The sequence below is a fragment of the Hypanus sabinus genome, chromosome 14 (assembly GCF_030144855.1).
Source record: "Hypanus sabinus isolate sHypSab1 chromosome 14, sHypSab1.hap1, whole genome shotgun sequence".
Lineage (NCBI taxonomy): Eukaryota > Metazoa > Chordata > Chondrichthyes > Myliobatiformes > Dasyatidae > Hypanus > Hypanus sabinus.
In genome coordinates, this window is record NC_082719.1 from 10,456,617 (window position 1) to 10,472,175 (window position 15,559).

General features: G+C 44.0%; 1 protein-coding gene across 2 annotated transcripts in view; it reads left to right on the plus strand.

Moving 5' to 3' along the window:
• Nucleotides 1-10,401: 10,401 nt before the first annotated feature.
• Nucleotides 10,402-15,559, plus strand: part of sec24d (SEC24 homolog D, COPII coat complex component) — a 192,640-nt gene continuing 187,482 nt past the window's right edge. Inside the window, exon 1 of one of the 2 annotated variants that reach the window (XM_059988769.1) lies at nucleotides 10,402-10,590. The gene's annotated coding sequence lies outside the window, so the exon portion shown is untranslated. The remainder of the gene's footprint in view (nucleotides 10,591-15,559) is intronic. The other variant, XM_059988768.1, reaches the window with a different exon arrangement.

Consider the following 15,559-nt stretch of genomic DNA (forward strand, 5'->3'; position numbering starts at 1 on the left):
AGACATTTGCATTCACAGACAGGTGTGCCTATTAAAGTGGCCATTGAATGTATAAAGCTTGATGCCTAAACATAGTTACCCATCGGAGAGGTCATATAGTCACCATGCTCCACCAATCTTATTAAGTAATCATCAATTTTTGATTTTTGATTTTAACTCCAAGAAGTAAAGTCCACATTAACTAGTTGTTGCAACACACACAAAATGCTGATGGAACACAGCAGGCCACAGGAAGAAGCACAGTCGACGTTTTGGGCCAAGACCCTTCCTCAGGACTAAATGAAAGAAAAGATAGTAAGAGATTTGAAAGTAGGAGGGCAGGGGAAATCCAAAATGATAGGAGAAGACAGGAGGAGGAGGGATGAAACTAAGAGTTGGGAAATTGATTGGCAAAGGGGACACAGAGCTGGAGAAGGGAAAGGATCATGGGACGGAAGGCCTAGGGAGAAAGAAAGGGGGAGGGGAGCACCAGAGGGAGATGGAGAACAAGCAAAGAGTGATTATGAGAGGGGCAGCGAGAGAAAATAAAGGAGGGGGGAAATAAATAAATAGATATATAGATGGATAGATAAATATATAAATAAAGGATGGGGTAAGAAAGAGAGGAGGGGCATTAACAGAAGTTATAGAAGTCAATGTTCATGCCATCAGGTTGGAGGCTACCCAGACGGAATATAAGGTGTTGTTCCTGAACCTGAGTGTGGCTTCATCTTGACAGTAGAGGAGGCCATGGATAGACATATCAGAATGGGAATGGGATGGGGAATTAAAATGTAATTTTAATTAAAATTAAAACCTCATAGTTCCCACACCACTCACTTCCCATTTCTACCTACTACCCATGATCCACAAACCTGCCTGTCCAGGTAGACCCATTGTGTCAGCTTGCTGTTGCCCCACCAAACTCGTTTCAAAGGTCTCAAAGCTCTCCACTCCTTTCTGGATTCCAGACCTAACCAGCTCCCCTCTACCACCACTCTCCTCCATCTAGAGGAATTAGTCCTTACTCTCAATATTTTCTCCTTTGGCTCCTCCCACTTCCTCCAAACCAAAGGTGTAGCCATGGGCACCCGTATGGGTCCCAGCTATGCCTGCCTTTTTGTTGACTTTGTGGAACAGTCCATGTTCCAAGTCTATACGGGTATCCGTTCCCCTCTTTTCCTTCGCTACATCGACGACTGCATTGGCGCTGCCTCCTGCACGCATGCTGAGCTCGTCGACTTCATTAACTTTGCCTCCAACTTTCACCCTGCCCTCAAATTTACCTGGTCCATTTCCGACACCTCCCTCCCCTTTCTTGATCTTTCTGTCTCCATCTCTGGAGACAGCTTATCTACTGATATCTACTATAAGCCTACAGACTCTCACAGCTACCTGGACTATTCCTCTTCCCACCCTGTCTCTTTTAAAAATGCCATCCCCTTCTTGCAATTCCTCCGTCTCTGCCACATCTGCTCTCAGGATGAGGCTTTTCATTCCAGGACGAAGGAGATGTCTTCCTTTTTTAAAGACAGGGGCTTCCCTTCCTCTACCATTACCTCTGCTCTCAACATATAATTCTCCATAACTTCCGCCACCTCCAATGGGATCCCACTACCAAGCACATCTTTCCATCCCCCCTTCCTTCTGCTTTCTGCAGGGATCACTTCTTATGTGACTCCCTTGTCCACTCGTTCCCCCCCCACCCCATCCCTTCCAACCAATCTCCTTCCTGGCACTTATCCTTGCAAGTGGAACAAGTGCTACACCTGCCCTTACACTTCCTCCCTCACCACCATTCAGGGCCCCAGACAGTCCTTCCAGGTGAAGCAACACTTCACCTATGAGTTGGCTGGTGTGGTATACTCCGTCCGGTGCTCCCGGTGTGGCCTTCTATATATTGGTGAGACCTGACACAGACTGGGAGACCATTTTGCTGAACACCTACGCTCGGTCCGCCAGAGAAAGCAGGATCTCCCAGTGGCCACACATTTTAATTCCCTGTCCCATTCCCATTCTGATATGTCTATCCATGACCTCCTCTACTCTCAAGATGAAGCCACACTCAGGTTGGAGGAACAACACCTTATATACCAGCTGGGTAGCCTCCAACCAGATGACATGAACATTGGTTTCTCTAACCTCCGTTAATGCCCCTCCTCCCCTTCTTATCCCATCCCTGATGTATTTATTTATTTCCCCCTCCTTTATTTTCTCTCTGCCTCTCTCACAATCACTCTTTGCCTGTTCTCCTTCTCCCTCTTGTGCTCCACTCCCCCTTTCTTTCTCCCTAGGCCTCCTGTCCCATGATCCTTTCTCTTCTCCAGCTCTGTATCCCTTTTGCCAATCAACTTTCTGGCTCTCGGCTTCACCCCACCCCCTCTGGTCTTCTCCTATCATTTTGTATTTCCCTCTCCCCCTCCTACTTTTAAATCTCTTATTATCTTTTCTTTCAGTTAGTCCTGACAAAATGTCTTGGCTTGAAACTTCAACTGTGCTTCTTGCTGTAGATGCTGCCTGGCCTGCTGCATTCCACCAGCATTTTGTGTGTGTTGCTTGAATTTCCAGCATCTGCAGATTACCTCACATTTGCATTAACTACTTGTTATTGAGTTTCTTAACCAAATCACCTGAGAAATGATGGGAAAAGGTTTTGAACTTTTATAATCATGTGACAGGAGCCTATGAAGAGGACCCAGTGCAAAGTAAATACTACAGGAAAGGAACAAACACGAGGAAATCTGCAGATGCTGGAAATTCAAATAACAACACACACAAAATGCTGGTGGAACACAGCAGGCCAGGCAGCATCTATAAGGAGAAGCGCTGTCGACGTTTCGGGCTGAGACCCTTCGTCAGGACTAACCTAAAGGAAAGATAGTAAGAGATTTGAAAGTAGTGGGGGGAGGGGGAAATGCGAAATGATAGGAGAAGACCGGAGGGGGTGGGATGAAGCTAAGAGCTGGAAAGGTGATTGGCGAAAGAGATACAGAGCTGGAGAAGGGAAAAGATCATGGGACGGGAGACCTCAGGAGAATGAAAGCGGGGGGCGGGGGGAGCACCAGAGGGAGATGGAGAACAGGCAAACAACTAAATATGTCAGGGATGGAGTAAGAAGGGAAGGAGGGGCATTAACGGAAGGTAGAGAAGAAAAATGTTCATGCCATCAGTTTGGAGGCTACCCAGCTGGTATATAAGGTGTTGTTCCTCCAACCTGAGTGTGGCTTCATTTTGACAATAGAGGAGGCCATGGATAGACATATCAGAATGGGAATGGGATGTGGAATTAAAATGTGTGAATTAAAACTACAGGAAAGGAATCTCATTTTGAGGAGGCCTGTGCTGGGAAAGTTCTCAATTTTCTTCTGAGGCCCAGAGAAGCACTGCTGATTCTCCTGAGAAAGCCGAAAACAAGTTTGATGCTGGTAATGATGAGAGTACTGCTTTCCAGCACACTACATTGACTAAATTGTTTGATTTTCTTTTGATGATTTCATGATGTAGATCATTGTCAGATATGGGTAGAAAAGTGGCAAATTGAATTTAACCTAGGCAAGTCTGAAATATTGCACTTTGAGAGACCAGATGAAAGGAGAAAGCATACAGTAGGTTCCTTAATAACACTGAGTTACAGACAGATCTGGGGTCCTGGTCCATAGTTCATTAAAAGTGGCTATGCAGGTGGATAAAATTGTAAAGAAGTCATGCTTGTCTTTATTAGTGGCATTGAATACAAGAGTAAGGAAGTCATTCTGCTGCTATATAAAACTTCAGTTAGGCCACACTTGGGGTGTTGTGTGCAGTTCTGGTCATCCCGTTATAGGAAGAATGTGGAGACTGTGGAGGTTTTACCAGGATGCTGTCTGGATTTGTGGATATAAACTATAAGGAATGGATGGACAAACTTAGGTTGTTCTCCCTAAAGTGCGATAGATTTTTTTTAATGAGAGCTGTAGATAGATAAAATGTTTTCCCTTGGCTATATATGACAAACACCAGCGGACATGCTTTTTAAGGTTGGGGATGATTTAAAGGTAATGTGAGGGCCAAGCTTTTTTTATGCAGAGAATGGTAGGTACCTAGAATGGATTAACATATTATCTGTCATGCACTAGGCCGGGGGTCGGCAACCCGCGGCTCCAGAGCCACATGTGGCTCTTTTACGTCTGTGCTGCGGCTCCCTGTTGCTTTGGGAAATAATTGGTTGTGGCGACCCTTTTCCTGGCACATCCGAACCGACTCACAATTAGATAGCCTACGGGGGTTTGCGAGCACAGAGCTTTGGAGCCTCTGCGCCATGGGGGGGCAGGTTGAGGGAGGCTTAAAAGTGAGGCTGAAGATTTCGAATAAAGTTTTTTCCTTCGACTGCAGTTACCGACTCCGTGTCGTAATTTTAGCGCTGCGTGTAGCACACCGCTACATGGTCAGTATTTAATTAAAATGTATTTTATGTTAGTTTGTTAGTTTTTGAAATGTAAATCTAAATTTGAAGATTATGGTGATCTTGTACAATCTAAATAAGACGTTGTGGCGACCCATTTCCTGACACATCCGAACCGGCTCACAATTAGCCAGCGTTCAGGCTAAGGGAGATAGCTTCGGGGGTTTGTGAGTACGTGTCTTTTGCAGCATCCGCGCCCATGGGGGGCGGGTTGAGGGAGGCTTAAAAGCAAGGCTGTTTAGTTCGAATAAAGCTATCTTTGACTGCAGTTTACTGACTGCGTGTAGCAACCGCTACAACGTGTTTTTATCGCTGGCTGTCCAGAGGGGAGGTGCTGAAACGCTTTGTCGCGTGTCTGGAAGAAGTGAAAACTTTCCTGGGCAGCAAAGGGCTCAACTTTCCTGAGCTGGAACAGCCAGAGTGGCTGGAAAAGCTACACTTCATGGTAGACATGACAGCGCACCTGAACACGCTGAACAGAGCTCTTCAGGGGTAAGGACGTACAGCCCTGCACATGTTGGAGGATGTTTTGGCATTCGAGCGCAAGTTGACGTTGCTTGCCAGAGATTTACAGAAAGGCACATTGTCTCACTTCCCCAATTTGAGAGAGTTCAAACAATGTCACGACATGATAAATTCGGAGTATTTACATTCTGCAATCATCGCAATGCAAACATCGTTTGGGAAACGCTTCTGTGAGTTCAGAGAGGAAAAAAACACATCATCCTTCCCGGTCACTCCCCTAAGCATCGATCCATCCCTACTGAATACGACTGCATTGTCAGGTGTGAGTCAACCTGAACAAGTATGATAAATATTTTAATTGCCTATTATTTTACGTATATTCCTATGTTTTCATTGTTCAGTGAAATAGTCCTTTTATTTTTCAGGTTGACAGCTGGCTGAAGTTATTTTTGGTTTGCTGCTGGCGGCAAATTTAAGTTTGGCGTTTTTCATAAATACAAGAAGGACTCAAATAGACATTGAGTATTTTACTTAAAAGTAACCTTCAACCCAACGTCTTTTTTTCGGAGTTCAAAATGTTTTTGTTGCATGCAGAAATGTAATTTCGTTTTCTCTGCAGGAGTTCATCAATTTCATAAATGCAACACATTATAGTTTGTTTATACATAGCATAAAGGCAAAACAAAACGTTGTATGCAGTGTTATTTCATTTTAAATGTCAAACGGGTTTTGCGGCTCCCAGTGTTTTCTTTTCTGTGGGAAACAGGTCCAAGTGGCTCTTTCAGTGGTAAAGGTTGCTGACCCCTGCACTAGGCCCTGATACACCTAGAAAACAAAGACACTTATGTTTGAATGCTGTTTCTGGATTTCAGTTCAGCATTTTACACTAATGTCCCATAGACCTTGGTGAACAGTCTCCTACTCCTCAGTCTAAATGCACCATTGTACAACTGGCTGTTGAAATTCCTAACGAACAGACCTCAGATAGTCAGGATCCACAACCGCTCCTCACTCTGCTGAGCCCACTGCTGTACACTCTGCTAAACATGACTGCACAGCCAAACACCCAAGCAATCACATCGTCAAGTTTGTGATGACTTAACAGTGGTGGGATTCATCACTAACAATGATGAGATGTCCTACAGAGAGGAGGAGGTGAAAGAGCTTGAGGCTTGGTGACAGGCCAATAACTTCTTCCTTAATGTCAACAAGACAAGTAAAATGGTTATCAACTTCAGGAAAACTCGCACCACTCACACCCCAGTTTACGTCGGTGGAGCAGCAATGAAATCTACAAGCAGTTTCAAACTCCTGGGAGTGCCCTTCACACACAACTTCCTGTGCCCTAAAACACACCCTACAGAGTCAGGAACGCTCACCAATGCCTCTAGTTTCTAAGGAGGCTGTAGAAAGCTGGACTATGCACATCCACACTCACGTCATTCTGTGGATGCGCAGTAGTTAGCAACCTAATGAGCTGCATTAGTGCTTGGTGTGGAAACTGTATTGCGGCAGAGAGGAAGGTTCCACAACTGGTAGTCAAAGCTGCCCAATGCATCACTGGCACCAGCCTACCCGCAATCAAGAACATATATACAGAAAGTTACTGGGAAAAGGCCATTAACTTCATGAAGAATCCCAGCCACCCTGCTCATGGACTGTTCGTCCCACTCTCATCAGTGAGGAGGCTACATAGCATCCATGCCAGGAGCACCAGGCTCAAAATCAGTTACTTTCCACAAGCAGTAATGCTGAACAACACTGCTACTACTTTATCAGAATCAGGTTTATTATCACCGGCATGTGTCGTGAAATTTGTTAACTTAGCAGCAGCAGTTTAATGCATAATATAGAAGAAGGAAGGAAGGAATAAATAAATAACAAGAGATATATATATATTGAATAGATTAAACATTGTGCAAAAACCAGAAATAATATATTTTTTAAAAATGAGGTAGTGTTCACAGGTTCAATGTTCATTTAGGAATCGGATGGCAGAGGAGAAAAAGCTGTTTGTGAATCACTGAGTGTGTGCCTTCAGGCTTCAGTACCTCCTACCTGATGGTAACAGTGAGAAAAGGGCATGCCTTGGGTGCTGGAGGTCCTTAATAATGGATGCTGCCTTTATGAGATTCCGCTTCTTGAAGATGTCCTGGTACCCAAGATGAGAAGACTAAATTTACAACCCTCTGCAGCTACTTTTGGTCCTGTGCAATAGCCCCCCCCCCCCCCCATACCAGACAGTGATGAAGCCTGTCAGAATGCTCGCCACGGTACATCATAGAAGTTTTTGAGTGTACTTGTTGACATACAAAATCTGTTCAAACTCCTAATGAAGTGCAGTTGCTGTCTTGCCTTCTTTACAACTGCAACGATATGTTGGGACCAGGTTAGAGATCTTGACACCCAGAAATTTGAAACTACTCACTCTCTCCCCTTCTGATCCCTCTATGAGGTGTACCTTCATTTTACCCTTCTTGAAGTCTACAATCAGCTCTTTTGTCTTACTGAGGTTGAGTGCCAGGTTGTTGCTGCGACACCACTCCACTAGTTGGCATACCTCACTTCTGTCTGCCCTTTCATCTCCATCTGAGATTCTACCAACAATGGTTGTATCATCAGCAAATTTATAGATGGTCTTTGAGCTATGCCTAGCCATATTGTCATGGGTATAGAGGGAGTAGAGCAATGGGCTAAGCACATACCCCTGAGGTGCACCAGTATTGATCATTAGCGAGGAGGATATATTATCACCTATCCACACAGATTAGGAATTTGAGGATCCAGTTGCAGAAGGTGGTACAGGGGCCCAGGTTCTGCAACTTCTCAATCAGGATTGTGGTAATAATGGTGTTAAATGCTAAGCTATAGTCTATGAACAGTATTCTGACGTAGGTGTTTGTGTTGTCCAGGTGGTCTAAGGCCGTGTGAAGAGCTATTGAGATTGCCTCTGCCATTGACCCATTGTGGCGAAAGGCAAATTGCAATGGGTCCAGGTCCTTGCTAAGGCAGGAGTTCAGTCTAATCATGACCAACCTCTCGAAAGCATTTCATCATGTCCCGTCAATTACCTTATGAATATCACTTTATGGACATACAACTCATCTATGTATATTAGCTATCTTATGTATTTATATTTATTGTATATTTTAAATTATTAATATTTTGTTCTTTATATTTTGTGTCTTTGTGTGCTGTATCCAATCCGGAGTAACTATGATTTTGTTCTCCTTACACTTGTGTACAGGAAATGAAACTAAACAACCTTGAATCTTGAAGAGACTTTTAGATAGGACCTATCAATATGAAGGGATATGGACCTGTCCATATCACAGAAGGACATTTAGGCAGGAAGAGGATATTTAGAATAAATTGGCATTGATCGGCATAACAATGTGGGCTGAATGGCCTCTCCAGTGGTGTACTATTTTATGTTTCTGAATCAAGGGACAAGAATAGAGCAGATAAAAATCAGATTTCTTAATTGAGGTGATACAACTACGGGGTAGTTCTAGACTAGGACTCACTGGAGTGAACGGAGATCAGTTCTGCAGATAAAGAAAACCTGAAGTTAAAGGAGAAAATGCTGGTAACATTTATCATATTAAGCAGCATTAGTGGAAAGACAAACAGAGCTGACATGGCAGATCTAAGACCTGTCAGAAATGGTAAGATGAAGAAAACTATCTTGCTTGAGGAAAAACTGATAACTTTTCTCTATCTCGCCCAGTTTTTTTCTAAATACAGTGAGTATTTCTGGCAATTCCTTTATCTTTTTTCTCTACTGCGGTCACTTTGCTGAACAGTTAACTGCCGGTTAACTGTCGGCTAACTATTACTTGGATTGCACTACTTGTATGTATAATCTATATTTTCATTTATATTTATCATCTGTGCTGCACCATCAATAACTCACACTGAGACGTAAGGCGAGATATCGGCTTTTATTGACTGGAAGAAGGAACCAGGAGTGAGTGTCTATCATACAATGTCCTGGAGACTGAGGCCGAGAGTCAGGCCTCAGATCTCCTTTATACAGGGGCCTGTGGGAGGAGCCACAGGAGCAGTCAGCAGGGGGCGTGTCCCGACAGGCACATAGTTCACCACAATCTGTTATGAGCAGAGAGACAACATCTGCTGGAAGTAAATTCCTTGTATGTGTACAGGTACTTGGCGATTAAAGTCTGATTCTGATTCTGATCTTCTCTCTCTCCCAAAGTCAAAGTATATTTTATTATCAAGATATATATATGTCGCTCTATACAATCTGAGATTCATTTTCATGTGAGCATATTCAGCAAATCCATCAACGGAAGATCAATCAGAGTGCAGAAGTGTGGTGAACTACATATACCTGTCTGGACACGCCCCTCTGCTGACTGCTCCTGTGGCTCCTCCCACAGACCCCGGTATAAAGGCGATTGGGGCACTGCTCCTCCCTCAGTCTCCAAGATGCCGCGGTCCCTTTTGCTGCTAATAAAAGCCTATTGTTCACTTCCAGTCTCCGAGAGTTATTGACGGTGCATCAAGAAGACAACAAATTGTGCAAATACAAAGATAAATAAATAGCAATAAATAATGAGAACATTAGATCATGAAATAAAGAGTCCTTGAAAATGAACTAATTGGTTGTGGGAACATTTCAATGATGGTGCAAGTGAAGTTGAGTGTATCCAGCCCCTTTTATTCAAGAGCCTGATGGTTGAGGGGTAATAACTGCCTTTGACCTGTTGTTGCAAAAACTCAGGGATAAAGAAACACTTCTAATTAAAGTATAGTGAAAATGTAAACTGTTCTACATGTTCATAATGAATTGTTAATGATAAGTCTGAGACTGGTGTATTTCTGGGGGTATAAAGTTAGGCATATGATGTCATGAACAGGCCCAGTAAGTTATACAGCATACTCTTGTTCCTGTGTACTCTTATGATTGTAATTCAACACATAGCATATGATGAAAACTCAGATAATACACCAAAAACACTTGAGCAGATTATAAATATAAATTATGAATATAAACTGTACTTATGAATAGTGTATGGTGCACAGCGTCTACCAAAAACTGCCCATGTTATTAGCATCCATGGAGAAGGTGATCAATGGTCTTATAACAGTTTTAAGTAGATATAATGCATAAATACTGGAGATGGATCATGATGATTGGCCACACAAGTTTGCACCTTAAAATTGGTGCTAAGAAACAAACAACAGAAGCTAAGGCGACTGATTTTGACCCCTCTTTATAATGTTCCCGTCTCCCCTTTGTCTCTTAAATGTTGCTGCCTTTTCACGGCCTGCTTTCCCTGCTTTCCTCCAGTTCCTTTGCAGCGCCCCGACACGTTCGGCTCCTTCTTGCTGTCTCGGTGACATTGGCCACGTCACGGACTCTCCCAGGCTGCCTGCACAAGGTTCCCACTGCCTCCCTCGCTTGGTATGGTTTCGCCACTGTCCCTCTGGACGCCTCTATCTGCCCCTCCACTCGGCCCATCTCCTCGGGTTCCTATTGTCTCTCTACGCTGACGTGTGCCTCCGGGCGGCCGGGGGCGCGCATGCGCAGCCGGGCTCCGTGGCAGCGAGTGCCGGCGGCGGTCCTTTGACGTGGCACTTCCCCAGCTGCTGGACAGAGCATTGCACCGACAGCAAGCCGGCTGGGGCAATAACCGGACACCCCAGTCAAGCAACAACCGGCACCCACTCACCGCAAGGTAAACTGCAATGCTGCTCTTTACAGCAGCTCTGCATTTTGGTTCCTTATTCATTTAGTTTAAGATTGCAATTTTCTATTATCTTTCTGAATCTTCCTTGCTTCAGATACTGGCACTTCCGAAACTGAGCACTTTCTCCTGAATTATATATTCATCTAGAATAAAGATTAAAGACATCAGCCAATTTCAAATACGTGGGGAGTTTGACGTGGCAATTCATTCATGGACTGCTCTGTCAACTAATCTGAGGTGTCAGTTCAGAAGGATGGCTGCTGTGCGCATTTTGTATTACAGCACTTATACAAATACTCGTAACAGGGATGTGTTAATATTTTCATTCAACTAATGTGTATTTTTCTCAATGAAAGTTTGTATTTGAGGGTGAGGCCTTGCATCAGCTGTGATGTGTACAACAGTGATGTGCAGTTGTAGCAAATGTGTACATGCTGAGTTGGAATCAACATCAGTCTAAAAATAATCAAGTATTATAAGATACTAATCAATAAGAGTTAGGTGCTTGAGCTTATAGTGTGTACTTCTGGGATTATTTTTATTATTTATAATTCACAATTTGAGAATGTATTTGTCATTAAGTTACTTAATATTTATCTGCTGGATTAGTGAATAATACTTCTATTGTTCGTCCCTTCCAATCATTCTTCACCCAGATTTTCATTCCTTGAAATTTCTAGTTGAATATTGATAAAACTTGCTAAATGAATTTGTTTTAAGAATTGGTGGCAGAGAACACAGCTTGAGAATGGAGGATGGGCCTTAAGGGCAAAGCTAAGGAGGAATCAGGGTGGTGAAATGTGGAATTCATTGCTATAGATGGCTGTGAAGGCCAAGTTGTTTGGTCTATTTAAAGTAGGGTTTGATAGGTTCTTGATTAGTAAGGGAGAAGGCAAGAGAATGGGGTTGAGATGGAAAATAAATCAGCCATGAATTACAGCGAACATTTGATGGGCTGAATGGCCAAATTCTGCTCCCATGCCTTGTAATCATATTCTTTTATTTCACAAACTCTAAGTTGAAGGCAAGGCCTGGCGCTAAAGCTTATTGTCCTTGAAAAGGTAGTAGTAAGCTGCTTTCTTGAACTTGTGACTCAGAATCAGGTTTACTATCACTGGCATATGTCATGAAATTTGTTATGCAGCAGCAGTATAATGCAATACCTAAAAACTAAGTTACAATAAGTGTGTGTATGTATATTTGAGTGTTAAATTGAATAAATAAATAGTGCAGAAAGCAAAAACAAAAGTAGTGAGTTCATTGGTTCAATGTTTATTCAGAAATCTGATGGCAGACAAGCAGCAGCTATTCCTGAATCTCAGAGTTTGTGCCTTCAGGCTCCTGTATGTCCACCCTGTTGGGAGCAATGAGAGGAAAGTATGTCCTGGGTCTTAGGGGTCCTTAATGATGGATGCTGCCTTTTTGAGGCATTGCTCCTTGAAGATGTCTGAGATGCTGGTGAGGTTATAGTGCCCATGATGGAGCTGACTGAGTTCACAGCTTAGTTCCATCCTGTGCAGTGCTTCCCGATACCTGATGGTGATGCAGCCTGTTAAATGGCTCTCCACAGAACATCTGTAGTAATTTGCGAGTGTCTTTGGTGACATATCAAATCTCAATATCCTAATAAGATATAATCAGTGTCTGCCTTCACTGTAAGTGCTTCAATATGTTGGGCCCAGGGTAGATCCTCAGAGATATCGACATCTAGGAGCTTGAAATTGCTCACCCTTTCCAATTCTGATCCCTCGCTGAGAACTGGTATTTGTTCACTTGTCTTACCCTTTCTGAAGTCCACAATCAATGCTTTAGTCTTACTGACATTGAGTGAAAGGTTGTTCCTATAACACCACTCAACCAGCTGATCGATCTCATTCCTGTACACCTTCTCGCTGCCAACAATAGTTCTGTCAACGGCAAAGTTATAGATGACATTTGAGCTGTGCCTAGCCACACAGTCATGGGTGTAGAGAGAGTGGAGCAGTGGGCTAAGCACACATCCTTGAAATGTTGATTATCAGAGAAGTAGCGAGGTTATTTCTGATCTGCATAGACCGGTCTTCTGGTTAGGAAGTTGAGGATCCAGTTGCAGAGGGGGGTACAGAGACCCAGTTTTTGGAACTTTTTGATCAGAACTGTAGGAAAGATGGTGTTAAATGCTGGGTTATTGTCAATAAACAGCATCTTGACACAAGTATTAGTATTGTCTAGCTGTTTCAAGTTTGCATGAAGAGCCGATAAGACTGGATCCGCTGCAGACTTACTGTGGTGATAGATAAGTTGCAGTCGGTCCAGGTCCTTGCTGAGGCAGGAGTTGATTCTAACCATGACCAACCACTTCTTCACCATAGATGTGAGTGCTATTGGACGATTAAGTGCCATTAAGGCTGCTCACCCTGCTCTTCTTGGACACTTGTATGATTGTTGCCCTCTTGGAGCAGGTGGGAAGTTATGACTGTAGCAATGAGAGATTGAAAATGTCATTGAACACACCCACCAGTTGGTTGACACAGGTTTTCGGAGCCCTACCAGGTATACCACTGGGGTCTATCACCTTGCAAGGGTTTCACCCTCTTGAAAGACAGTCTGATGTTGGCCTCTGAGATGGAGATCACAGGGTTACCAGATGCTGCAGGGATTCATATGGATGTAGTTTTATTCTCCCTTTCAAAGCATGCCTTGAAGGCGTTGAGCTCCTCTGTGAGTGAAGCATCACTGCCATTCATGATCAAACATGAGGAAATCTGCAGATGCTGGAAATTCAAACAACACACACAAAATGCTGGTGGAACACTGCAGGCCAGGCAGCGTCGATAAGGAGAAGCACTGTCAACGTTCAGGCCGAGACCCTTCGTCAGGACTAACTGAAAGGAAAGACAATAGACAATAGGTGCAGAAGTAGACCATTCGGCCCCTCGAGTCTGCACCGCCATTCTGAGATCATGGCTGATCATTCACTATCAATACCCAGTCCCTGCCTTGTCCCCATATCCCTTGATTCCCCTATCCATCAGATATCTATCTAGCTTGAGATACTAAGAGATTTGAAAGTAGTGGCGGGGGGGGAGGGGGAAATGCAAAATGATAGGAGAAGACCGGAGGGGGTGGGATGAAGCTAAGAGCTGGAAAGGTGATTGGCAAAAGTGATACAGAGCTGGAGAAGGGAAAGGATCATGGGACGAGAGGCCTTGGGAGAAAGAAAGTGGAAGCACCAGAGGGAGATAGAGAACAGGCAGAGTGATGGGCAGAGAGAGAGAAAAAAAACAAACAACTAAATATATCAGGGATGGGATAAGAAGGGGAGGAGGGGCATTAACAGAAGTTAGAGAAGTCAATGTTCATGCCATCAGGTTGGAGGCTACCCAGCCGGTATATAAGGTGTTGTTCCTCCAACCTGAGTTTGGATTCATTTTGACAGTAGAGGAGGCCATGGATAGACATATCAGAATGGGAATGGGACGTGGAATTAAAATGTGTGGCCACTGGGAGATCCTGCTTTCTCTGGCGGACAGAGCGTAGGTGTTCAGCGAAACGGTCTCCCAGTCTGTGTTGGGTCTCACTAATATATAAAAGGCCACACCTGGAGCACCGGACACAGTATACCACACCAGCCAACTCACAGGTGAAGTGTCGCCTCACCTGGAAGGACTGTCTGGGGCCCTTACATATTTATATCCCTGACATATTTAGTTGTATGTTTTTTTCTTCTGTCTCTGCCCATCACTCTACCTGTTCTCCATCTCCCTCTGGTGCTTCCCCCCACCCCCCCCCCTTCTTTCTCCCGAGGCCTCCCGTCCCATGATCCTTTCCCTTCTCCATCTCTGTATCACTTTCGCCAATCACCTTTCCAGCTCTTAGCTTCATCCCACCCCCTCCAGTCTTCTCCTATCATTTCGCATTTCCCCTCCCCCCACTACTTTCAAATCTCTTAGTATCTTTCCTTTCAGTTAGTCCTGACGAAGGGTCTCGGCCCAAAACGTCGACAGCACTTCTCCCTATAGATGCTGCCTGGTCTGCTGTGTTCCACCATTATTTTGTGTGTTGTCTGCCATTCATGATGTTAGGTTTCTCTTTGTAGGAAGTAATGGCTTGCAAACCCTGCCAGATTCTGATTCTCCCTCTAACCTCAATTGGCATAGTTCTTTTGCTCTTGAGTTAGCCCTCTGTAAGTCATACCTGGCCTTCTTGTTCAGTCCTGGACGAGTTTTACCAGGCTTTTTGATACCATACTCATAAGACTATGAAATCATCACTGTGGGAGCAGAATTAGGCCATTCACCCATCGAGTCTGGTTTACCATTGTGTCATGGCTGATTTATTACCCCCTCAGCTCATTCTCCTGTAATCTTTAACACCCTTACTAATCAAAAACCTATCAAACTCTGCTCTAAATATACGATATGACTTAACTTCCATGACCAACCATGGCAATGAATTTAACAGGCTCACCACCCTCTGGCTGAAGAATTTCCTTCTCTTTGTAGGGTAACACAGTTGGGAGAAATGTACAAAATTCACAACCACTGACTTTGAATTGGGCTTTTGCTTTAGGAGGCTGGTCTGACGTGATGATGTCATTATGTAAAAAGTATTTAGGGCACTTTTGCTGTGTAGGTTTTGGAGTTCAATAAAATGGGTTACAGGTTTTGCCATGCATTAATAAGCCTGATCATACTATTCTTGCACTTGCTAACACATAGCACAGGCAGCAATCCTGAGGTACTACCCTAGAGGTCCAGCTTCGTACCAAACTCCCTGAATTCTCTCTTGAGGACCCTTTTTCTACCTATGTCATTGGTACCAACTTGTACCAAGACTTCTGGCTGTTCACCCTCTCCCTTCAGAATACTGTGCACGCGATCCGAGACATCCCGTACCCTGGCACCTGGGAGGAAACTCACCATGCGGGTATCTCTGTCAGGGTGACAGAACCTCCTGTCTCACTATGGAATCCCAT